Source organism: Triticum urartu, chromosome 5A, assembly GCF_056163025.1.
Source record: "Triticum urartu cultivar PI428250 chromosome 5A, HENAU_Tu73, whole genome shotgun sequence".
NCBI classification, from domain to species: domain Eukaryota; kingdom Viridiplantae; phylum Streptophyta; class Magnoliopsida; order Poales; family Poaceae; genus Triticum; species Triticum urartu.
In genome coordinates, this window is record NC_141877.1 from 340,915,247 (window position 1) to 340,942,750 (window position 27,504).

A 27,504-nucleotide genomic window follows, 5' to 3' on the forward strand; every position below is an offset into this window, starting at 1 on the left:
CCATCTTGCAATATAGACCGTCCGATCTATATCTGATTGATGGAAATTAAACTAAAAGATACTCGCAGCCCTCTCCACATTTGCAGACAAGGCCTTCCCTCGTTCATCCTTATCTCCAACAACCTCATTGTTGAGTAATTAAGAAAGGAAGCCTCTGGAACAAACTGGCCTGGTGGCCGCTGTCGGCGTCATCAATCCCCACGCCTTCGCTCAGTCCGACCACCAATCACCACCATGCCCCACTCCTCTTCACCGTATCTCCTATTTCTCGAGATATCATTAGTTTTTACAGATGGGATTACTCCCACATGGGTCAATCACAACGAGTGTTTTTATAAAAAAATGCATTTTGATGTTCCGTGCAATGCACAGATCTTGCTAGTACTCCTACGGAAGACTAAGTTGGTGATGATGGTGTGTCTTCCATCCGTCGTTTGTGACCATTAGATCTACATCTAACGACTGTGAGGTAAGTTGTTGCCTTTTCTCACAAACATCCCACTTGTCTACCAATTTGCAGAAAAACCCATAATTAGTATCTTAAAACCAACCACATCCCTCCCTGACCTCACCAAAAAAGCCCAAGGAATATATTCTAATTGAAACATAATATATCTCTAGTGATATATGTATATCAAAATTAGAGTGTTTTGTATCAAGTTTGTGAATAAGTATTATTCTAATTATGATTCGTTGCAACACACATGAACATTGCTAGTATTTCCAACCATGCAAAAAAAATTCCCTAGTATTCCATAGTTTCGAGTTTTCCATCAAGATATTAGTCACTCATGGTTGATATTTACTTTCAATCATGTACACATATGCACTGTGTAACTACCCTTGCTTATTGTGTTCCGAAGCTTAACTTTCACTCCTACTTACAATATGTAGAGTATTTAACAAAAAACTACCACTTCAACCAGCCCTAGGAAGAATCTATTGTACAAAAAATAGCAAAAACATACCCAAAATTTCTTAATCCACGCCAAAAACTACTACCTACTGATTAGGTTAGTTTAAACCCATTTATGACGGGGTTGGCCCACACGTCCCTACTGACGAGGCATCTTAAACCAACACATTTTGTTTGACCGTTGACACGAGGGACCCACATCTGACCTTCTATCCTGTTATTCCCCCTCAAATCATTATTTTTCCTGAACATTACTTCAAACAGTACTGATGCGTGTTCGTCGGTGGCGCCGGTGATCAGCGAGTTTGCCGCCGCTCCGCCGGACGGGCCGGACGCCACGCTGGCCTCCGCACGGGTTGGCAGGCTGGCCCGAGCGTGACTCACGAGCGACCAAGCCTCCGCGTTGGCCTTCGCTCGAGCCAGATGGCTGGCCTTAGCGCGGCGCGCACGAGCAAGCCGCCGCGCTGCCGTGCCAATCTAGCTAGCAAACCTTGCAAACAAGCAGCTGGACGGAGCTATCTTGGCTAGCTAGCGGCCGCGAGCGCCGGACGGAGCTGGCATCCGGGCTGCCGCAAGATGGGCTCCGCACCAGCGGCGGTTTTCACCTCGCCTTCTACCGGCGGCGGTAGCTGCGTCCTGTGGCCGAGGATGACTAGGTAGACGGGCTGGAGGTAGGAGGTCACTCGGGGATTTTTGTGCAGACTGACATGTAGGTCCCACAAGTCATAACACCCAGTCGAATAGAAGGCGTTGACTTAATGGGCGACATGGGCCCTGTTTGGATAAGTCGGAGGTTAGATTCTAACCCTAAACTAACTCTAACCGAAGTGGTGTTTGGATGGCAGGGTTAGATTGACAACAAATGTATCCAAACAGGGCCATGGGTTGAAACATGCCTATAACGGAACTTTGTAGAGTAGTCGTTTCTTGGTAGGGCTGGTTGGTAAGAGCATGTACAATGGTTGATAAGGTAGTCTTATCTTAAGTCTGTCACATATGCAAGTGGTAGTAATTTCTTGGCATTATTAGTAGTTTCTTGCATTATTAGGGGTTTCTTGTAAGGCTACTCATAGTGGGGAGTATCATATGCTAGTAACATGCGTATGATACTAGTGTATGATATTACCTACATAGTGCATAGTATCATAAACTAGTATCATAGATGATCATATTTATTGCCATCCATGACACAAAGTAGCATAGCATTTAACATGATACGGTATCTACCTATGTTACTCTAACACTCTCTCTCTCTCTTCTTTAATTATGTGCCACATAAGCATGTTTGCTAGTCCCAAGTGCATGTTACCACTTATGTTACCCCCACTATGGCCAGCCTAAGGAACAATGTACTACTAGCGACAAAAGGCGATTCTATGTTACGTTGTACTCCAACGAGTACTACTACTGGTCGCGGGAGTGCATACCTTGTTTTGTGGGTTCTATCCCGGCCGAACGCATGGCGGTCTTTTTTTTAAATAGTAACTTCGCTGGGAGCCAATATTTTACACGGGTAGTTTGAGTTTTGAAGTCAAACGGACGTGCGGCACCATAATCTGGGTGCACTGGATAGCCTAGCCACGTGAACGGGTTTTCCTTCCCAGCATCTCGTGGCTCGCGTGCTCGCCCTAGCCGCACCTCGCTTGCATCTTCCTCATCAGCTAGTAGCATATTTAAACTAGCGCCTCACAATTAAGCCCGAGGAGCCGGAAAAGCCTGGCGGGGCATTAGGAACTGTGCAATATGGCTCTGTACGTAAAGTTTTGTACTACTACTCTGTAGCTTGTGGCGTTGCATGCATGGACTTCACTCCATTATCAGCTCTACTATAAAAGAAATTCCTCTTAACGTGTTTTTTTGAAGCGGAGGCAAAAGCTTTGCTTCATCTCATTCATAAAGAAGGAACTACTAACAAAGTTCGAAGAGATCCATTACACCTCCACAAATGGAAGTGAAAAGCCTAGTCTCGCTGTATCAAATAACTCAAATGTTCTGTCCCCGCAGTAACCGTCACTGCTAAACAGGCTGCTAGTGTGTGCGTGAGAGGAGCGGCTGGAATTTTTGTCAAAAAAGGCCCCCCTGCCCAACAAAATTGACAAAAAAGACCCCTTCCAGATGAAATTGACAAAAAAGACCCACTCAACCATGGCGGCAGGCGCGCCGGGCGACACGTGGCACCTGCCACCATGGTGGGAGGTGGCAGCCCCTGCCACAAGCCGGGCAGGCGGCGGCCCGCGGATTACAGTGCAGTCGCTCGCGCGACGTAATGGAAGCCCGGTGGTGGGGCCTGCCGCCTGTGGCTGAGGCGGCAGCACAGGTAGGTAGCCTCGTCGCATCGTGGCGCACATCACAGTGGCCTAGCCTAGCTATGTAGCCTCATCGCGTCGTGTCGTCGATCTTAAATACCCCGCATACAGAGAGAGAGAGACGATGGAATTGTTTTCGTAGCATGCATGAGAACGAACAGGAAAACTTGTGACGGGACAACAAGAAATGATGCATGGAAGATCAGACTCGGCTTAATTAAACTGCTTACGTAGTTGCCTTGCCCCCCATGGATGTTTATTTAGCACTGGTACGTAGAGTACGCATGCATGTTCCTTAGTCCGTACTGGTCTTAGACGAGCGGCACCGTAGCGCGCATGCAGGGACCTGCCGCCAGATAGAGAGGCGGCCAGGCCTACCAGCACAGTCCTGCCGCCAGCCCCAGAGGTAGCAAGGTCCCACATCGCCAGCCTGTTCCATTGCGCCAGCCTTTTGCGGTTATGCCGAGCCTGCCGCCTGGCGCCGTGGCGGCAGGGGGTGCCGCCTCGCACCGTGGCAGCAGGTGCCATGTGTTGCCCAACGCGCCTGCCGCCACGGCCGAGGGGGTCCTTGTTGTCACTTTCATCTAGAGGGGGTCTTTTTTGACAATTCCGTTTGGCAGGTGGTCTCTTTTAACAAAAAATCGACCGGCTGAGTAGGCCAGCTACGTGAGAGGAGCGACTGAATAGAGCACCGAGAGTACCCATTAGGCCACTACGTAGGTGTACTTTCCCTGCATTGATAGTACAATGATGGTTCTAGAGAACAGTAGTACCCTCCACTTCCAACTATAGCTCCTTGGCCCTGAGATTCAAGAGTTCAAAACTGGTGCACTATACTAGAAGTACATTACATAGCACTAGTAGTACCCTCGCACTACACTAGTTGAGAAAGTAGTACTAGTACTGCTACATTACGAGTACGTACTCCTCCGTCACATAATGTAAGACGTTTTTTACACTAGTTGGCATGTACAAAAAATAGCAAAAACATACCCAAAATTTCTTAATCCATGCCAAAAACTACTACTATAGCTTACTACGCTCTACAGTTGGAAGGGACGAGGCCCTGCGGTTACTACGCTCTTATCTCCTCCTCGCCAGTTCCCCTCCCCTCGAAGAGAAGGCAGTTCATCGCTGCTCCCATGGATTCGCCAGGCGGTTCTCCTCCTCATCGGGGCTGGGAGACCTTGGAAGACGATCCTCTTGGAGAAATCGCACGCCGCTCCGACATCCTCACCGCCGCAAGACTCGGTGCTTCCTGCACCAACTATTTCAAGACGGTGCTTAAAATGGCTTGGGAAAAGGCCATGCTTGTTGGTCTTCCATGCATCCTCGAGGAGAAGGTTCTTCTATGGGACAATCCTTTGAACAGTCCACCACTCCCTGGCCATGGTTGCACGTTGACTCCGCTAGAGTTGCCGATGTTGAGAGGTAGTCGGATTTTGTCTGATGAGCAGGTCAGTAATGGAGTTTGATCATGTAGTACTTAGTTATTCCATTTCCATCCCGTAATTTCTCCGCTGCCCACCGTCTTATATATAGGTCTGGGTCGGTGCCAACGAAGATTGGCTTGCATACCTTCGGCCGGATACCACCATCATTTTGCACAACATCCACAGCAGTGCAGCCGTTCCGGTAGACCCCTTCTCCACCATTGGGATCGGCCTTCCGGACTGGCTGGGCTTGAATACGTATGATGATGCCTACATGAGATTGAAGAATATAGCAATTGTGGACCCGTCGACGAAGCGACACGGCTACGACGATTACTATCTCATCGCGGTGTTTGACATAAGGATTGCCATCAATGCAAGAGGCAGTAACGGCAGAGGCTGGCGCATGTTGGCGGCGACAAATTTGTACCCCTACACGTTCGAAGACGGTGTGCGTCATCTAGGCCACATCTTTGCGGTGACAAGCCAGGGGACTTGTTTCATCTGGTTGCCATCCTACGGTATGGGAGATTACAAACGGAATGCACAAACCATCATTTGCATCCCTAACGGTACTCCATTATTTTGCAGGGACCAGTCATCCCGCGATCAAAATAAGATCGCTGATCCTGGATGTGCATTTGCATCTGCGATTCGGTCTAACATGGAATCTTGTAGCTGACTTTGGCATATTGGGATCAACTATCATAGCAGTCGTTACCCATGGTAGCACTGATGTGCAACATGGTCACACAATCTACCACGATCGGACCGTCACCATCTACCCAGGTATTCCATTTTCTAACCCTCTCGCCTTCTCTTTCATTGTTGTGCTAGTAGGAGTACCTTTTACCTTGGAGGTCACGCATAGCTAGCAAGGCCCTTGAAGACTTGAACCCACTAGCTGCCACCATTTTTGTTTTTCCATGTCTTACTATCTCATCCATGTAGACAACAGTGGCTATATATACTAAGCCGGTTATTTTACTTCCTGTATACCAGAGTAGTACTATTTTCTCCACAGTATTACTGACCGCCATATTTGAGCACAACATTATTATGCATGGACCTTGACTATGTACGTCACCATGTGTTCAGATCTGAGATGCCGCGTGTACCAGATGAACGGCGCCGAGCTCGACCCCCGTGATGCTACATGGGTGCCGAGGAACACTCTTGGGGAGTACTCGCTTTTCATTGGGGACAGCTACCCCATTGTGAAGCAGATGCCACCTTCCGTGCACCCACGGAAGGCCTGCCATTCATGAAGCATGGTTGTGTCTTCAGTGCGCACCGCCGGATGAACGACATGCTGGGACACGCTATCCTTGATTTATGCCGCTTCAGCTTGGATGAGTCTCCATCGTGTGGAACCGGACTAGAAAGCTACGACAATGATTCCCGTTGCCCACCGCTATGGATCGTGCCATCCATGAAGAACACCTGGGACTGGAACCTGGAGGAGGACATGTAGCCCATCTATAACGTGTAAGTGGAGTACGGTAAATTGTGAACGGTAGCGCTGTGAATATATGTAGACTAGTCGTGCACAAATTTATCACATGAATTGGAGATTAACTTGTGTGGCATACTGGCATTTGTCCTTTAGAATTTATTACTAGTGAATGTGTTATTTGTACGTGCAACTTGTGTGGTTGTTGCACGGGCGCCAACACGCTCTTTGAGAAAAAAAAGGTGGCACAACTTTGGATATACGTGACGTGGCGGCATCATACAGTAGCATCATTCGCTATAGTTGTAGTACGCTCCTACTAGGACGACAACTCCTATAAAACCTTGTGCTTGGCTCTTTGCCTCTTCGGGAGGTTCAACAGTTCGTACTCGTGTGAACCTTGCACTTGGCTCTTCGCCTCTTCGAAAGGTCCAACAATGATGATACTACAGTACACATTATGCTTTTCGCAATCTGACACCGATTGAACTACTGCACATCCACCGCGAGGGCGAGGGCGAGGGAGAGGGCGATGTAGTCAAAACCCTCTCCTCGTCCTGCGAACCATCGCGCGCGTGGGTGAGGGAGAGGCGTAGTAAGCAAGCTTCTCCTCCTTCGGCGAGTTGACGGGACACAAAAAAGCAGTACTAGTATTAGTCCATGTTGCGTCCTTTCTGGTTAATATGGCTTAATTTGAAATGAGAAAAATACACCGGCGGTCAACGTATGTAACAATACGCTCTTTACGGTCACTATATATAGTTTTGCGGTGATTATACGATCACTAGCTCATCGTAGAGCACCGTATTGCACCCTACTGACCGGCCACATAGTCGACCTGGAACTTTGTTGACTGGTTAAATTGTCACCTGGTTTCTGGGTCCCACCTATCAGTTGGTAGAGCAAAGAAATCAGCTAAAAACAAAGACTGTAGTACATCTACACTTCTAATGCATTTAGCCTTTAATCTAAATTGATAATTGACTAATGCACCAACTTGTGCTCTAGGTATAGGCTACATGTCTATCCTTAATTACAGCATGCAACGACCTTCATTTAATCTTCTTCTCTCAATGGTCGCATGCACACATAAGTCTGCTACTTTTGGGCGTTAATTATGCCCTGGTCAATGTGTAAATCTCTAAATGTACAGTCTTTCACGGACGTAGGGAGTAGGTTGAGCACTTGAGCATGAGCGTGTGTGTTGCGTCATGTGCTGTGTGCCGCATGGGTGCGTGAGTGTTACATGCGTCCATGTGTACGTGTGAGTGTTGCATGTTGCATGCATGCATGGGGCTTACTCCCTCCCATTGACATGTTCATATTTCAAGCTTCCTCTGTTCCCTCCATATGGTGATACTCCCTATGTTCCCAAATACGGAGTAAAATCCTCCCTCTGTTCCCAAATACGGAGTATTTTCCTTTCTAGAGATTTCAACAAGTGGCTATGTACGGAGCAAAATGAGTGAAGTGAGCATACAGGCATATGGATAATGTAGAAAGTAAGTCTTCGCGATCCATTATTCCCCATCTCGGTCGGAGAGAACTATTCAACTAGTCTTCGCAGTGAAGTGACAATACACGCTGCAGCAGATGGGACACTTAATTAATAAGCTGAACCAGCGTGTTGGTGTTACTAAATCAGCCTTACCCAGTACTGCCATCATGTTTGCCAGTAGAGCACGCTTCTGTCCTCCATTAACTGACATATGGGCCCTCTTGTGGTAGACCCACATGTCATCGGTGTAACTATTTACACTCCGAAGGACGGTATATCCTGGTAGTAGTAGTAGAATTGAGATTTAATGCACTTTCTTCCCCGTCTTCCACTCTTCTTCCTCCTCTCTTACCCATCGTCGGCCGCACACCATTTCCCCCCGCTCATAGCTTTCCCGCCCGCGCTATCTTCCTTGGTAGCTCGCGCGTACCATATCCCCCTGCTCACTGCTCGGCCACGCAAGGAGCAGCTTCTTCGCTCGCTCGCCCGAATCCACTTCCCGCTGGCTCGCAGGCACCGAAAACTCCAATGGCAGAACCGACTGACACGCAGAGCCGCGATTGGAATTCCCTCCCTGATGTTCTCTTAGAGCAGATCTGTAATCGTATGGACCTACTCAGCATCGTCCATCTAGCCGCATGCTCGGTGCCTTTGTACCGTCTACTCGTCTGCAACCGGCGTCTGCAAGCGGCCGGCTCTTTTCAAGACACCCTGCTTGCTGATGCCCAATCCTCGCAGGTGGACCAGACACCGACTTGACGATCCTACGGAGGTTGCCGTGGTGCCCCTCGACATGCTACCACTACCCGTCCAACTGTCCTTCATGCTTGGCCACTACTGGGCGGGCATGAAGGCCAACTCGATCGTGCTCATCCACCAACCTGGTAGTCCGTGGCGTCTCGTGGATATCTACACCCAGCGAGAGATCACCCTTCCATCTTTGGATACCACCGCCATCGAGCCTCGCGGCCCTCCGGACACTCCTGCCTACTACGCACGAGACGCGTCGAGCTTTTGGCTCGACCTCTGTTTGCTGAAGGTTGTAATCTGCGAAGTGCCCACACCATCAAAAGACTACATGGATTACAAGCTCATTGCCGTGTTCAACATGGGATTACTCTATCTGGAATCCGGTCACCATACATGGTTATGGCTCATCGTCGATCCTCTTTACCCAACACTTCTGTCTGATGCTATAGTGCACGATGGCATCGTTTATGCGGTCGACGCACAGATTGGCTACCTATACTGGTGGAATCTATCATCGTGTAATTGTTCTATCTCATCTCATCTTTACCTTAAGAATACGACTGCCTGTTCATTATTACAAATTTAGAATATATACTATGTCTATAACCACATCATTGCTATATGTTCCTCTCATTTCCTAGATTTTTATGACCACACATGTTATTGTTAGAGTTGATATGAGAACAATTGGTATCTAATGATTGTTAGAATAGATATTATGAGTATAACCTCATGATTGCTATATGTTACTCTCATTTCTAGGATTTTTATAACAACACATGTTATTGCTTAGAGTTGATATGATAACTGTAGTAAGTGCTATGGTAGAATATGAGTAGGCCCTATCATATCTGTTTTCCTCTCATTGTTACATGATGTTTGAACCATGATATATTGCTAGAATATGAAAGCCATTAATCCTCCTTTTCTAAAATAAAATAAAAGAAAATAAAAGAATATGAAAGCCATTGGCTTATTTTTTTAAACTTGGGGTATGATTATGACCACGACATTGCAATTATCTATCTATGATATGTGTCATCTATGATATGTGTCACTGTTATAATAATCTTAATTCCACACATACTCTGAACATGATTGTTTATTTTTGTCCTTTTGGTATCCAATTTGAATTGTTGCAGCAGACGCAAATGCGCCGGCCTTCATGATTCCAGGACCTGGAATCATACCAGCCGATGGGTGGTGGTTTATCGCTCGTTCAGCTGACGGTGTTCATTTGATGCTCATTTGCACATACCAAATTGACCAAACCATTTCATCAAACCACATGCAGTACAATGCCTGGGGCGTTCGTGACATTGATGGCTATGGCTGCTTCATGTTCGAGAAAGATCCCAGCTTAGTTGGGCCAGGCGTATTCAACTGGAGGCGGGTTTACAGCCTCGGCAACCACTCCATGTTCCTCGGGCTCAATTATCCAATCATCCAACCAATCATCGATCATATCACCGGCGATGATTACCGTGATATGCAACTTCCATTCGCCAGGGGGGACTGTGTTTACACATCATACCATGGGTTTCATGAATCACCATATCTAGAGATTCGTCGACACAGCTTGTTGCCAGATAATCTTTAGTGTGAGAAAGGCATCAAGCTTCCATGCGATGGATGGTTTTTGCAAACCCGACATGCAGCGATGTGGTTCATGCTAACAGCAAATATGCACAACTTGATTCGTACTGATATGTAGACTGAGCCATGTATTCTGCTGCTGTAACACGACACTCTTTTGTTGGATATTATGTACTATTGTTAGTTTGAAGCACTCTTCTGGTTTGAAGGATAGATACCTTTCTGGGATCAAGTGCATCCTAACTCACCTGTGCAAGATGTACTGATAATGATGATGGAGATGCTGTGCAGTATATATATATATATATGTGTGTGTGTGTGTGTGTGTGTTAGTTAAACCTATGGTTAAAATGTGACACTAAATACGACTAGTAAGTAGTACAGTAGCAGTACTAGTATATGTCGGTCAAATTATTCATCATGTCCACACATTGAATTGACGTGACAACATGTTGCGCGTGAGGTGACACAAGAATCCCAGCGGCGTGTTCGGGTATTCTGGACTTCAGATTTGGAGTACCACTTATCTGTCGAAATCTTTTATCATTCACTTAAAACAATCGATTGATCATACATTGAGTACCATATAACTGGAATTAACCCATGCAAGTCGAAGAAGGATTGGCTGGTGCTGCCGACTGGTGTCAAGTTCGATCTCACGGATCAGGAACTGATCGAGCACCTTGAGGCCTAAGCAAGAATTTCTTCCAGTGCAATTCCAGGGCGTTCAAAAGGTGCACGTGGACGCGTAGCAAGATACAGTTGGAGTGCGGCATGCACGCGATGTGGCACAACACCGGCAATACCTTGCCGGTGATGGCCAACGGCCGACAGACGGGCAGCAAAAAGGTTCTGGTGCTGCACACCAACAAGAACTTCGACCAACAGAGGACCAACTGGGTGATGCACCAGTACCACTTCGGGGACCTGGAGCAAGAGAAGGAGCGGGAGCTGGTCCTCTGCAAGATTTTCTACCACACGAACACTAGGGCCAGGACTAAAAAGATTATAAGTTAGTTTGGTATTGGTACTTGTACTACCTTGTCATCCGCAAGTTGGTATTGTTGTTAACGATCTTTTGGTATGAACTTGGCATTTGCTTCCAACCATCATGCCGAGGGTCGACATGGATATAAAGTTGAATCATTTGTTTTGAAACGAATTTTCAGGCACCTAATTTTTATTTGATGGGTAGCATAAGCACATGCCATTCGAATTCCCAGTTCTCCAAATTTTTCAAAACAAGTGCATGCTCTTATTATCACAATGAAAAAACAATATCCCTGCTGCATCCCAGTTATCAGTCTGTACTTGCAGAATTCTCTCGTTTATTGAGCACGTATATTGTTTTTTCAGATCGAGCAAGTTTCAACTGGGCTGTAGACTGCCCAGGCTTGGTTTTGTTTTTAACAGGCCCAGCCCATGACGACAACGGGGAAAAAAGATCCAGCAGGTATCTACTAGCCTCTGGCCTGCCAGCGTTAGTTATATTTTGTCTTACAACATCCGCAGGCACTTTTTTTACTGAATCAAACACACAGCCCAGTTCTATTTTCCTCTTGAAACGCATGTCCTACATCCGTTTTCTAATCTCTACCTATAGTTTTACTAGTTCATATACACATATAATTATATTGAAAATACATAAAATTCACTTTTCATCTTTACATTCTTATTTTTGTTGTTGTTTTCTCTCCCAGCGCTGATTTTGTTTACCACTGGTTTTCCCTTAAACCAACTCAATTGTCCCACGTCTTATTTGCTTACAAAAACAAAACGATTTTTCTGGCAAATCAATAAGTTCTTAAAAAATGTTTATCATTTCGGGATTACAAAAGTTCGGACTCCACCGAAATATGCAAATAAGGTTGAACTTTTTGACCGTGGTCCTGGGCAGAAAATGGGCTGTAATAAATTACTTAAGAATTAGCAAATGGGCTGCAAATTATTAAAAAATAGCAAATGGGCTCTATGTTGTCTGCCACAGATTTGGAGGCTGACTTGTGGGCCTACTAAGTTGATGCGTACACAAGGTTTATCAAAAAGGAAACTTAGTCAACAATCGACTCTACCAGCGTCAGACCGTTAGATGTCAATCTAACGGCAATCGTGCTTCTTCAGTCTCTAATCTTCCTACCCTAGCCGCCCAAACCAGCGTCGTCGGAACCGCCTGCTCCCGCCTCCCATGGTCGGCTGTGCTGCCGGGCAGGTCTCACGGCCCCATCATATACTCGCATCCCTGGCCTGTCTATCCCTCTACTCACCCACACCTCCTATTATTTTGCGGCAATGGCAGCCGAACCAGTCAACCCTTGTACTCTCCACCGTGTGGGCAGCCACTGTCGTGTCTTCCCCGGCTCCATGTCGTTCCCTTCGTAGGCCTCGCCGTCGTCCACCGCCCTGGTGCTCTCGGCGCGGCGTGGTCAACATGGTCAATGAACGACATCCATCGGAAGTGGACTGTACGTGGAGAGGCTGACAGCTGGGTCCACAGCCGCACACAAGAAAATGCCTAGTTATTACGCGCAAAATAATGATTCCTCCACCTGACATCTGGGACCCACCGGAAGGGCCTCTGTATTTCACGAAAAAACATTCCCTCCACTGACAGGTCGGACCCACCAACTATATCTTCGCACGCAAGGAAGTGCCTCCTTATTGTGCACAAAAAAATGAATACCCCCTGCCAGCTGGGACCCACCACAGTGGGAGGCTGACTTGTGGGCCTGCTAAGTTGACGGGGACGGAGTGCTTTGTCAAGTTAGTCAATATGAACGATTCTAGCTCCAGTGACCGTACGATGTCCATCCAACGGCCTTAGTGCTTCTTCAACCTCTGGTCTTCTTGCTCCAGCCATCCAAAGCAGCGCCGGTCGTGTTGCCTGCTCCTGCCTCCCGTGGCCGGCTGTGCTGCCGCGGAGGCCTCACTGCCCCCACACTACTCCCACCGCTGGCCAGGCCATCCCTCCACTCACCCACACCCCATGTTATTCTGCAGCGACGGCAGCCTCACACTGCAACCGAACCAGCAAACCCTCGTACTCCTCTCCGCATGGGCATCCACTGCCGCGTCTTCCCCGGCTCTGCGTCGTCCCCTTCCTAGGCCTCGCCGTCGTCCACCGCCTTGATGCTCTCAGCGCGGCGTGGTCAATGTGGTCAACGACCGACTTCCATCGGAAGAGTAGTGTACGTGGAGAGGCTGACAGCTGGGTCCATGGCCACAGCCCAGTTTTTTTGTGATTTGCCAAGTAAGTCGCTTTGTCAGGCCTATTGGGCTGCAAATCTTTCAAGACGAGGAGAGCTTCATTCGGCTAGCTGAGAAAATGGCCTGTCAATAATGAGAAATGGGATGTACATTTTTAAAACACATCAAACCGGCAATTAGTTTCAAATTTCTTTTTTTCATTTTGAGATTTTAAATTGCATTAATTTTTATGCATGGACAATTTGTTGGATTTTATATTGATATAAATTTATTTTTAAAATCAGTTTGAATGTGACTCGAAATTTCGGGATTAAAAACAGTTCGGACCGCACCGAAATATGCAAAATTTTGTATAATTTTTTAACCGTGGCCACAATATGGGTTGTAATGCTAACAAAAAGAATATGGGCTCCAAAAAAACCTTAAGAATTAGCAAATGGACTGTAAATTATTAGAAATAATGGCAGATGGGCTATATGATGTTTTCCACATATTTGAGGCTTTCGTAAAAAAAAGGTTGACGCACAAGCAGTGACTGTTGGATGTTCATCCAACGGCCGTCGTGCTTCTTCAATCTCTTCTCTTCCTGCTCCAGCCGCTCAAAAAAGCGCCGACGGGACTGCCTGGTCCCTCCTCCCCGCGGCTGGCTGTGCTACCGCGTAGGCCTCACCGCCCCACCGTACTCCCATCGCTGGCCTAGCAATCCCTCTACTCACCCACACCTGTTGTTAATCTCCGGCGACGGCAAACGAACCAGCAAACCCTCGTACAGTCGTACTCCCCTCCGCATGGGAAACAACTGCCGAGTCTTCCCTGCCTCCATGCCGTTCCCTTCCTAGGCCTCGCCGTCGTCCACCGCCCTGGTGCTCTCAGCGCGGCCTGGTCAATGTGGTCAACCACCGACATACATCTGAAGTGGACTGTACGTGGAGAGGTTGACAGCTGTGTCCATGGCCGCACGCAAGGAAATGCCTCCTTATTACACGCAAAATAATGATTCCTCCACCTGACATCTGGGACCCACCGAAAGGGCCTCTGTATTTCGCAAAAAAAATGTTACCGCCGCTGACAGCTTGGACCCACCAGCTATATCTTCGCACGCAAGGAACAACCTCCTTATTACGCACACAAAAATGAATACTCCCCGTGCTAGCTGGGACCCAGTATAGTGGTAGGCTAACTTGTGGGCCTACTAAGTTGATGGGGACGGAGGGCTTTGTCAACTTAGTCAATATGCACGTTCTAGCTCCACTGACCGTACGATGTCCATCCAACGGCCGTAGTGCTTCTTCAATCTCTGGTCTTCTTGCTCCAGCCGCCCAAACCAGCGTCGGTCGTGCCTCGTGCTCCTGCCTCCCATGGCCGGCTGCGATGCGGCGGAGGCCTCACCGCCCCCTACTACTCCCACCGCTGGCCAGGCCATCCCTCTACTCACCCACACCCCCTTTTATTCTGCGGCGACGACAGCCTCACACCGCAGCGAACCAGTGAACCATCATATTCCTCTACGCGTGGGCATCCACTGCCGCGTCTTCCCTGGCTCTGCATCATCCCCTTCCTAGGGCCAGTTCTTTTGGGCGATTCTACCAGAATCACCCCCCTCCCTAGCTCCTCCCAGAATCATCACTCCATATGTTTTTTACAATCCTAGCTAATTAGACCTTAACTAGATAGGATTGTAAAAAAATATGGAGTGGCGATTCTGGGAGAAGTTGGGGAGGGGGCGATTCTGGGAGAATCGCCGAAAAGAACTGGCCCCTAGGCCTCGCCGTCGTCCACCGCCCTTGTGCTCTCGGCGCGGCGTGGTCAACGTGGTCAAGGAACGGCTTCCATCGGACGTGGACTGTACGTGGAGAGGCTGGTAGCTGGGTCCACGGCCGCAGCAAGGAAGTGCCTCCTTATTACGCGCAAAATAATTATTCCTCCACCTGACAGCGGGGACCCACCGGAAGGGCCACCGTATTTCAAGAAAAAACATTTCCCCCTGACTGCTGGGACCCACCAGCTACAACTTCGCATGCAAGGAAGTGCGTTCGGGCAAAAAAACGATTTGCCCCCCTGACTGCTAGGACCCACCAGCTACATCTTCGCAGGCAAGGAAGTGCCTGACAGTCGGGACCCATCTGGTCGAAGCGTACGTAGCATTGTCATTCTGGTCGCGAACGTGTATGTACATACTGGTCGATGTAGAGGCGCACACGTGTCGTAGTAGAGGCGCGCACGTAGCATGTACACGTACGTACATCGGCCAGTGCGCAAGAAGGAAAATACGGCCACGTACGTACATACGGGCAGGGTCTCGAACGCCTACTCGCGCATACGTACGGCCAGGGCTCGTGTACATGGCTCGGTCGAAACGGAGAAACAGCGTCGTCCTCGTGTTCATGGGGAGCCAACCGGCTTGGTCGGAACGGAATGCGTCGTCGTGTTCATCGGGAGGGCTTGGACGGAACAGCCGATGGAAACGAGGCCTGGCATACCGCAGAATGGAGGAAACGGCCTTGTGTTCGACCGGCCACGTTCGAAACGGGATCCTGTTCATCGGGGGGGGGGGGTCTGGCGTACCGCAAAACAGAGGAAACGGACCTCCTACGGTCGAAACGGGGGTCCTGTTGATCGGGAGGGGTGTGGCATAGCGCAAAACGGAGGAAACGGACTTGTGTTCGAGCGCTACGATCGAAACGGGGGTCCTGTTCATCGGGAGGGGTGTGGCGTACCGGAAAACAGGACTCCACGGGATACTGTTCATCTCCACCGTCGACCCCCTCCAGCCTCCATGGGCTACTGTTCATCCACCGTCGACCTCCTCCAGCCTCCACCTGCGACTGTTCATCCACGGGCTCCTGTTCATCCAGCCTCCATCGCATGCTACTCCACCGGCTACTGTTCAACCAACCCTCTCCATGGGCTCCTGTTCAACCACCCCTCCACGGGCTATTGTTCATCCTGCCCTCCACCATCTACTGTTCTTCCTGCCCTCCACGGGGTGGTCCTGTACATCCTGCCCTCCACGGGGTCCTGTTCATCCAGCCCCAACCGGCTCGATCGATCGAGGTTCTATTCATCCAGAGGCAACACCATGGGGTCCTGTTCATCCACCCCCACCGGGAACTGTTCATCCAAACCCCCCCAGCAACGCTCACTGTTCATCCAGAGGCAGCATCGATCGGCTTCAGTTAGCAGCAGTAGCGAAGGAATCGCTCGATCGGGTTCAGTTAATAGCCATCGATCGATCGCTCGGGTTCAGTAACGTGTAGCCTGCAGTGCAATCGCTCGGGTTCAGTTAGAGCCCAATGCCTCGCACGCACGCGCGTGCGTGTACGAGAGAAACGCGCATCGCTCGGCCCCAACCATCCACCGTAACCGGGAACACCCTGATATTTTCCTCGCCCTCGCTTCTACCTGCTACCTCTTGAGCACTACGTTGGTTTTCCCTTGAAGAGGAAAGGGAGATGCAGCACAGCAGCGTAAGTATTTCCCTCAGTTTTTGAGAACCAAGGTATCAATCTAGTAGGAGGCCATGCACGAGTCCCTCGCACCTACACAAACAAATAAACTCCTCGCAACCAACGCGATAAAGGGGTTGTCAATCCCTTCATGGTCACCTACGAGAGTGAGATCTGATAGATATGATAAGATAATATTTTTGGTATTTTTATGATAAAGAGAAATAAAGATGCGAGTAAAATAAATGGCAAAGGAAATAACTAAGCATTGTAAGATTAATATGATAGAAAATAGACCCGGGGGCCATAGGTTTCACTAGAGGCTTCTCTCGAGAGCATAAGTATTACGGTGGGTGGACAAATTACTGTTGAGCAATTGACAGAATTGAGCATAGTTATGAGAATATCTAGGTATGATCATGTATATAGGCATCACGTCCGAGACAAGTAGACCGACTCCTGCCTGCATCTACTACTATTACTCCACACATCGACCGCTATCCAGCATGCATCTAGAGTATTAAGTTCAAGAGAACAAAGTAACGCTTTAAGCAAGATGACATGATGTAGAGGGATAAACTCATGCAATATGATATAAACCCCATCTTGTTATCCTCGATGGCAACAATACAATGTGTGCCTTGTTGCCCCTACTGTCACTGGGAAAGGACACCGCAAGATTGAACCCAAAGCTAAGCACTTCTCCCATTGCAAGAAAGATCAATCTAGTAGGCCAAACCAAACTGATAATTCGAAGAGACTTGCAAAGATAACCAATCATACATAAAAGAATTCAGAGAAGATTCAAATATTATTCATAGATAAACTTGATCATAAACCCACAATTCATCGATCTCAACAAACACACCGCAAAAGAAGATTACATCAAATAGATCTCCACAAGAGAGGGGAGAACTTTGTATTGAGATCCAAAAAGAGAGAAGAAGCCATCTAGCTAATAACTATGGACCCGTAGGTCTGAAGTAAACCACTCACACTTCATCGGAGAGGCTATGGTGTTTATGTAGAAGCCCTCCATGATCGATACCCCCTCCGGCGGAGCTCCGTAAAAGGCCCCAAGATGGGATCTCGTGGATACAGAAAGTTACGGCGGTGAAATTAGGGTTTTGGCTCCGTATCTGATAGTTTGGGGGTACGTAGGTATATATAGGAGGAAGGAGTACGTCGGTGGAGCAACATGGGCCCCACGAGGATGGAGGGCGCGCTTGGGGGGTAGGCGCTCCCCCCTACCTCGTGCCTTCCTGGTTGATTGCTTGACGTAGGGTCCAAGTCCTCTAGATCATGTTCGTTCCGAAAATCACGTTCCCGAAGGTTTCATTCCGTTTGGACTCCGTTTGATATTCTTTTTCTGCGAAACCCTAAAATAGGCAAAATAACAGCAATTCTGGGCTAGGCCTGCGGTTAATAGGTTAGTCCAAAAAATAATATAGAAGTGTATAATAAAATCCAATAATGTCCAAAACAGGATATAATATAGCATGGAACAATCAAAAATTATAGATACGTTGGAGATGTATCAAGCATCCCCAAACTTTCCTGCTCGTCCTCGAGTAGGTAAATGATAAAAACAGAATTTTTGATGTGGAATGCTACTTGGCATAATTTCAATGTAATTCTTCTTAATTGTGGTATGAATTTTCAAATCCAAAAAATTCAATAGAAAAGTTCAATATTGACATAGAAATAATAATACTTCAAGCATACTAACTTAAGCAATTATGTCTATTTAAAATAACATGGCTAAAGAAAGTTATCCCTACAAAATCATATAGTCTGGCTATGCTCCATCTTCACCACACATAGTATTTAAATCATGCATAACCCCGATGACAAGCCAAGCAATTGTTTCATACTTTTGGTGTTCTCAAACTTTTTCAATCTTCACGCAATAAATGAGCGTGAGCCATAGACATAGCACTATAGGTGGAATAGAATGGTGGTTGTGGAGAAGACAAAAAGGGGGAAGATAGTCTCACATCAACTAGGCGTATCAACGGGCTATGGAGATGCCCATTAATAGATATCAATATGAGTGAGTAGGGATTACCATGCAACGGATGCACTAGAGCTATAAGTATATGAAAGCTCAACAAAAAGAACTAAGTGGGTGTGCATCCAACTTGCTTGCTCACGAAGACCTAGGGCATTTTGAGGAAGCCCATCGTTGGAATATACAAGCCAAGTTCTATATGAAAGTGATAGCATAGGAGACTCTCTATTATGAAGATCATGGTGCTACTTTGAAGCACAAGTGTGGAAAAAGGATAGTAGTATTGCCCCTTTTTATTTATTTATTCTCTTTTGGGGGGGGGGGCCCTTCTTTTTTTGGCCTTTCTCTTTTGGGGGGGGGGGGGACAATACTCTATGAATGATGATCATCACACTTCTATTTATTTACAACTCAATGATTACAACTCGATACTAGAACAAAGTATAACTCTATATGAATGCCTCCGACGGTATACCGGGATAGCAATGATGCATGAGTGACTTATATGAGAGAATTATGAATGGTGGCTTTGCCACAACTAAAATGTCAACTACATGATCATGCAAAGCAATATGACAATGATGGAGTGTGTTATAGTAAACGGAACGGTGGAAAGTTGCATGGCAATATATCTCGGAATGGCTATGAAAATGCCATGATAGGTAGGTATGGTGGCTGTTTTGAGGAAGGTCTATGGTGGGTGTATGATACCGGCGAAAGGTGCGCGTATTAGAGAGGCTAGCAATTGTGGAAGGGTGAGAGTGCGTATAATCCATGGACTCGACATTAGTCATAAATAACTCACATACTTATTGCAAAAATCTATTAGTTATCGAAGCAAAGTACTACACGCATGCTCCTAGGGGGATAGACTGGTAGGAAAAGACCATCGCTCGTCCCCGACCGCCACTCATAAGGAGGACAATCAATAAATACACCATGCTCCGACTTCTTAACATAACGGTTCATCATACGTGCATGCTACGGGAATCACAAACTTCAACACAAGTATTTCTCAAATTCACAACTACTCAACTAGCACAACTCTAATATTACCATCTCCATATCTCAAAACAATTATCAAGTATCAAACTTCTCATAGTATTCAACACACTCATAAGAAAACCTTTTTTATTAATTTTGAATGCCTAACATAATTAAAGCAATTTACCATGTTGTTTTGTAGGACTCTCAAAATAATCTAAGTGAAGCATGAGAGAACAAAAGTTTCTATAAAACAAATCCATCATCGTGCTCTAAAAGGTATAATTGAAGCACTAGAGCAAAAAACTATATAACTCAAAAGATATAAGTGAAGCACATAAAGTATTCTAACAATTTCCGAATCATGAGTATGTCTCTCAAAAAGGTGTGTGCAGCAAAGATGATTGTGGAAAACTAAGAAATAAAGACTCAAATAATACAAGACGCTCCAAGCAAAACACATATCATGTGGTAAATAAAAATATAGCTCCAAGTAAAGTTACCGATAAAAGTAGACGAAAGAGGGGATGCCTTGCAGGGCATCCCCAAGCTTTGGCTTTTAGGTGTCCTTAGATTATCTTGGGGTGGCATGGGTGAGGGAGTCCTGAATTAGGGGGTCTCCGTACAGCCGGACTATATCCTTCGGCCGGACTGTTAGACTATGAAGATACAAGATTGAAGACTTCGTCTCGTGTCCGGATGGGACTCTACTTGGCGTGGAAGGAAAGCTAGGCAATACGGATATGGATATCTCCTCCTTTGTAACCGACCTTGTGTAACCCTAACCCTCTCCGGTGTCTATATAAACCGAAGGGTTTTATTCCGTAGGACAATAACGACAACATACAATCATACCATAGGCTAGCTTCTAGGGTTTAGCCTCTCTGATCTCGTGGTAAATCTACTCTTGTACTACCCATATCATCAATATTAATCAAGCAGAACGTAGGGTTTTACCTCCATCAAGAGGGCCCGAACCTGGGTAAAACATCGTGTCCCCCGCCTCCTGTTACCATCCGACCTAAACGCGCAGTTCGGGACCCCCTACCCGAGATCCGCCGGTTTTGACACCGACAATGGGCATCCCCAAGCTTAGGCTCTTGCCACTCCTTGTTCCATAATCCATCAAATCTTTTACCCAAAACTTGAAAACTTCACAACACAAAACTTAAAGTAGAAAATCTCGTGAGCTCCATTAGCGAAAGAAAACAAAACACCACTTCAAGGTACTGTAATGAACTCATTCTTTATTTATATTGGTGTTAAACCTATTGTATTACAACTTCTCTATGGTTTATAAACTATTTTACTAGCCATAGATTCACCAAAATAAGCAAACAACACACGGAAAACAGAATCTGTCAAAAACAGAACAGTCTGTACTAATCTGTAGCTAACGCAAGATCTGGAACCCCAAAAATTCTAAAATAAATTGTTGGACGTGAGGAATTTAACTATTAATCATATGAAAAAATAATTAACTAAATATTACTTTCCAAATAAAAATGGCAGCAGTTCTCGTGAGCACTAAAATTTCTGTTTTTTTACAGCAAGATTAAAAAGACTTTCCCCAAGTCTTCCCAACGGTTCCACTTGGCACAAACACTAATTAAACATAAAAAACACGACCAAAACAGAGGCTAGATAAATTATTTATTACTAAATAGGAGCAAAAAGCAAAAAATAAAAATAAAATTGGGTTGCCTCCCAACAAGCGCTATCGTTTAACGCCCTAGCTAGGCATGAAAGCAAGGATAGATTTAGGTATTGCCATCTTTGGAAGACAATCCATAAGTGGCTCTCATAATAGATTCATAAGGTAATTTAATTTTTCTTTCTAGGGAAGTGTTCCATGCCTTTCCTTAACGAAAATTGGAATCTAATATTCCCTTCCTTCATATCAATAATTGCATCAATCGTTCTAAGGAATGGTCTACCAAGAATAATAAGACATGAAGGGTTGTAATCTATGTCAAGAACAATAAAATCCACAGACACATAATTCCTATTTGCAACAATAAGAACATCATTAATTCTTCCCATAGATTTCTTAATAATGAAATCCGCAAGGTGCAAGTTTAAAGAGCAATCATCAAAATCACGAAAACCTAGCAAATCACACAAAGTCTTTGGAATCGTGGAAACACTAGCACCCAAATTACACAAAGCATAGCATTCATGATCTTTAATCTTAACTAGTTGACCCATTGCGCCAAATGGCGCAGAGACCCGCTAAACCCATGTTCGCGATGAAAATAGTTTCCTTCAGTAAGGACAGGCGATGTATATACTTATTGTAGTTCGGTAGTAGAAAGTCATATCTTAATCCATATGCGCCTTGAAAAAAATATGGTTTAATTGATTTCGTTGTGGGCAAGCACATGTGGTAACAAATTTAATCTCTTTTAATAAAAAGGAATGGTGTCTTGCTGTCTACAATGAGATGTACTCCCTCCGTTCCTTTATCAAGGTGTAATTTTTTGGGCACAGTGACCAAGGCAACAAATTATAGATACATTAGTACAAAATTGCCCTTGTCAAATTTGTTGATTACTCAATACCAATCAGGGGAGACATACTTTCCTCTTTTTTATAAAAAAAGATACAGACAATCAGGAGAAAGATATTTTACTCTTTTCTACATAGATAAAAAAAGGATTATGACGAATTAGAGAAATGTACCTTACATTGTGGAAATTTATCAAAAAACAAATACACCTTATATAAAGGATCGAAGGGAGTACGTACATATTACAATTTGGTAGTACAGACTCATTCAAAACCATGTGTGTTGAAAATATGAGTATTTTTTAGACAATCTTTTGTTTGAGCAAGCAAGTACGGTAAGAATTTACATCCCTATGTAAAAACAATACATTCTTTTTGCTTAATAAGAATATACATATACCTAACACCATGTATAAACCACATAAGAAGCCCCTTTTAAAAAAAGTGTTTCTATAAAAGAAATGTGTTTGAAAAAGAGACTGTTTCTATGCCACTTAGACGCATGTCTATTCGGATGTAGTCGCATGGTACTCAATTCGGCCCACAAAGCGTTTTCTTCGGCCGGCCCGCTTGAAGCACAATATGAAAATACAGGGAGTAGAAAATAATTAGACAAACAGCATAAGAAAGCTAGATCTAATGTGTACAACTTAGAAGCTCTCTTGCTCCTCTTAAGAACTTAAAAGCTCCTTTCTTTTCTTTTCGTTTCTTCTCTTTTCTTTTCTCAACAATACGTGTTGGGAGACCAGCTCATGAACAGAAAGCATTCCACCCAGGATGCACATACTTAATATGGTTCGGCTCATAACATAGCTGACATTCATTGTTTCAATAGTGCTTTGGCAGATGCAGTACAACCAAATTCTCTAATTTTTAATGTCCAATTACATAAAATGTTGTGCAGCCATACCCAGACAGATGAACTCGGTTTAACGGTAGACGAAGATCAGAACTTCTAGGACTGATAGACGATGCAGATATATGCATAACATCATGGCTCCGCTTTTGTGGTAGCATGCTGGAGAGACCTAGCTAAGATACTATGCAGACTACAATGAAAGAACTTCATTATAAACATATGTTCTCAGACTGGTCCTTGCTTTGAAAAGAGAAGCAAGAAAAGGATTATATTCAAACACATGTCCAACCTGCAGGCAAACTACACTTGCACAGAGATACCTAGCTAAGATACTATGTAGCTGCAATGAAAGAACTTCATTATAAACATATGTTCCCAGCCTGGTCCTTGCTTTGGAAAGAGAAGCAAAAAAGAAAAGGATTATGCAATAGACACACCAAACACCAAGGCAATGCACAATATTCACTGATTTTACTCATATTTTCCGACGACGCATCTAAACTGGCCCTAAACATTATATTATTTAACGATAATGAAAGGAACTTCTTAAGGCACTCAGTCCCAGGTTATGATTCTACCACCTACCATTTTTACACTCTGTAAAATGACCATGTCAGTACTGATTTTATATGAAGCTACAAAGAGATAATAATAATAATAATAGCGACATTGATGAAAACTGAAATCAGAATAGATATAAAACTGGGTGTCACACCTTCCTTCTTACGTCGTGGCAGTAGTACCTGACCTCTATTCTAATAAAATCATATTATAACAATTTGCATATAGAGAATTATATATTGTGTGTGTGTGTGACCTCTGTTATAATAGAATTATATATATGCTTCACCCAGTGTGCCTACAGTTTTTAGAATGTAAATTTTCCCATGTTTTGAGAAACCATTTTAGGACTGCAAGAATTATCAGGGCAGTCTATTCTATGCGATTCAGTCAAGGTGTTGGTATCAATTACGATAACAGCAATGATACATGTGTGTGCCATATCCACTGTGAAATGAACTGAAGTACTCAGGCCCCAATATTTCATACTGAAAATCAGTAGAAACTAAAAAGAATAAATTGTAATTAGTTTTGGTAGAAACATATTTCACATTAATTTTAATTAAGCGGAGCAGGGGAATTTCCTCAATGAGATGGGTCGGTGTGTTCAGAAGCAATTGTGATCCGCAGAAACATCTAAACTGTCAGGATGCCGACAACATAGAGCAATGGAATAAATGCTCACAAATGAAATGACAGTGAAGGGGATATGAATCTTGACTCTGGATTGAACAAAGTAAATGGGATAAGCTCACCTTGCCGCATAGACAACGGACGCCCAACTTCAAGAAAAAAGGCGAGTACGCCTGAACATAGCAAGGCATCCAGATGTCTAAAATGCACCTCACCTACTGGAATCACCCTCGCCTCAATGAAAGAAATATAGCCCAACTCGACCCTGAATATGAAGCAAAAAGACATAATGAAACATGTTGAACCTGCAATGAATGAATGAATTGTTTGAACCTACACTGGATAGCTCATGTCCAATTGTCCATCCATCCGTATGCTACTTTCTCATTAGAACGTCAATCCCAAATATCTTCTGCTGGAAATATAACTTTATATTAGTCAGCTGAAACAACACCTTGACTATCCAAGGGGTTTCCTAATACACAACACTCTCTCAGAACATTTGAGGAACAAATCAAGGGAAATTTTCAAATCAGCATTACATGTGTAAAGTCATAATCTCTGAACATAATAGATAGCGTAGTAGAAAATTTGAAAAGCGCAAAAGTAGATATTAAAGATAGCACCATCAGCACTAATGTATCTAAAAGTGCACTGATGCCTAGTGTGTAAAGTGACCTAGAAAAACTCCAGCACATGAAAGATGTGACAAAATAAAGGGGAAACAACAATCCTCTTCAAGAAATAGTGCTGATAGGTAGACATATTCCTTTTCATGTACTGTGGTGCAAGAGTTGCAGAAGAAATCAGGCTCACCTATCTTGGAAGGGTCCGATTGCTCTAGGGAAATCAAGCCACAATATCTCCGGCCACAGAACCAAAACAATATGCCCTATCTTCAGTTTCAGACTTCCAGTCACAGGAAACTGTATGGGCCAAAAATAATCTTCAGAGAACATAGCAAATAATAAGTAAGCAAAAGGATCATCCCTGGAAATGCAATACATGTTGCAAAACAGTCAAGATCGTCTGAAAATATACATATCTTACCCTGCTGCTTGTACTCCTCGACGACTTGCTCCTTCTTCCTGTCGTTGGCCGTGTCCCCTCCCCTGCAGCCATACCCCATTGCGGAGGAGTGCCGCTGCTTGCACTCCTCGATGGCATGCTCCTTCTCGCTATTGTTATCCACCTCTCACCCCCCTGCAGCTCCACCCCAAACAACGCAAGGTCACAATTTATATTTAGATCTATTTGAAAAGTTTTGGTCCCAAATTCGTTTTCACTTTTAGTCCCAACAAAAATATAGATCTGCTCTGTAACTAATTTACATGACATGACGATGGCATCAATACATATCCATCCATTACAACATGAACATTTATATTTGTTCTGCAGAAAACAACTGGACATATAAGGGAATATACTAAACCGAAACGAAAAAAAACATGGCAATCTCTTTGCATAATCTGGAATGCAAAAAGGCATAGCTCCCAACTCTTTGTATAATCTCTTTGCATAATCTAGCTTGATACAGGTTAGCTTTTCCAGCACCAGAGAATACTAAAACTAAATGCAATTTCATGATCACAAAAGTATATTTATGTAGCAGGAACATATACCATAATAACTTCAATAATAGGATTGGTAGCTAATCACATTACAGCTAACGGCAGCTATCCAGTTGCTTCAATAATAGGACTGGTAAACATGTGACCAATAACAATACTTCAAACTAATTTAAGATGACTACCTCTATGAAGTCTGGGGTTAATCCACATAAATAAATTACAGAAAATCCTATACTTCATGGGGTGGATAACAAACCAAACCTACCGTAGAGTCCTTTCCAGCTGGATCTGGCGTTGCTAGCCATCTGGGAGGCGCATCCATTGGCATAGGGTAGCAGGACGACAGCTCCTGGCCGTCCCGCTCCTCTGCCTAGATGAAGAGGGCATACTTTCCTCTGCTCCATGGAAGCCATCGACGTGATGAACAGCAAGTCGAAAAGGAACTGTAAAAGGAAGGAATCTAGGGGGAAATCAGCGCCAAATAAGATCGACAATGAAGAAATCCTCCATTGTTTGCCCACGAATTAGAACAGACAAGAGGGGAAATCAACAGAAAACAAATCACACGGGAGAGAGGAGAAAGGTAGTCGAGCCTACCTTGGTGTTGTGTATCGTGGCATCGAGCAAGAGCGGCTGGCTCCATGGCGTCAAAAGATCTGCAGCCAGGATGAGACGAGGATACGCCGCAAGACTCCCTCTTCCCCTTCCCGTGTGAACTTCTTCTTTCACTCCCTCGATTCACATCTTCTCCTGCTCCCTCTCACTCGTTGCCCTCCATCTCCGGCGGATCCATGGCGGTGGAAGCTGGTGGGGCGAGGTGAGATGGCGGCAGTCCAGCAATCTTGTCGCTCAGCAGGGGCCGATCCATGACGCAGCCTCAAATCAAGCGCCGCCGCCGTCGCCCTTCGCCTGCAGGTCGCCGACGCCGTCGCCCTTCGCCTCCGCTGCCCGCACGTCTCGGATCCGTTCAGGGATGAGCGGGAAGGGGGGCGGATGAGATGTGGGAGGGGGCGCGAGAGGACGGAGGAGGAGTATACCTGGCCAAACGGGCTGGTTTTATCGGGCCGGCACGATAGCCCGCGTGCCTGGCCCGTCACGGGCCGGCACGGCACGTAGCTTAGTGGGCCGTGCCTGGCACGTGGCCCGGCTAGGGCCGTGCCTGGGCTGCCATGCCTGGCACGCGTGCCAGCCCGGCACGGCACGACTAGCCTGGTGCTACGTATTTGTACTGCTACGAATACCTACCAGGGACAGGGAGCCAGGACCAGGAGATGTGCGTGTCTGCGATCCCTTATCCATGCATCGATGTTGACTCTGGCACACACGGTCACGGGCGGCCGACAAATGATTCACTTTTTTATTCCAGCGATTGCAACGAGGTAGCGATCCAGAGCCAACGGGGCAACGATCGATGTAGGCTGCCCTTGTACCCGGACGTGCCTACTCGGGCCAGCTCTGCCGGCGTGCTAGACGGGCCGCCGTGCCGTCCCATGTAGCAAGGGGGCCGTGCCTGGGCCAGAGAGGCCAGCACGCGGCACGGCACGATTACTTAGCGTGCCTGGACAGGCCATGCCGTGCCTGGCCCGTTTAACCCAGGTCGGGCCGTGCCGTGCCGGATCGGCCCATTTGGCAAGGTATGAGGAGGAGCGCAGCTGCGGGGGACAATGCTTCGGTGCCTTAAGGCACCTACCTTTATGTCTATGATATGTGGGCCCAACAGGTGACTGGCCTACATGTCAATGACCCAAAGGCACGTGCCTTTAAGGCACCAAAGC

At 45.8% G+C, this 27,504-nt stretch overlaps 1 long non-coding RNA gene across 5 annotated transcripts; it reads right to left on the reverse strand.

The window, feature by feature from the left end:
• Positions 1-22,461: 22,461 nt before the first annotated feature.
• On the reverse strand, positions 22,462-26,758 carry LOC125508863 (uncharacterized). Of its 5 annotated transcripts, XR_007283829.2 has the most exons (7): positions 26,327-26,758; positions 25,995-26,189; positions 25,209-25,361; positions 24,975-25,104; positions 24,496-24,570; positions 24,281-24,423; positions 22,462-22,674 (listed from the first exon to the last, which is right to left on the reverse strand). It is a non-coding gene; the product is annotated as an uncharacterized LOC125508863 (long non-coding RNA). The 5 variants fall into 5 exon arrangements; XR_007283828.2 differs by lacking the exon at positions 22,462-22,674 and having other exon boundaries at positions 22,859-24,423; positions 24,496-24,573; positions 24,975-25,084; positions 26,327-26,757; XR_007283825.2 differs by lacking the exon at positions 22,462-22,674 and having other exon boundaries at positions 22,859-24,423; positions 26,327-26,757.
• Positions 26,759-27,504: the final 746 nt, after the last annotated feature.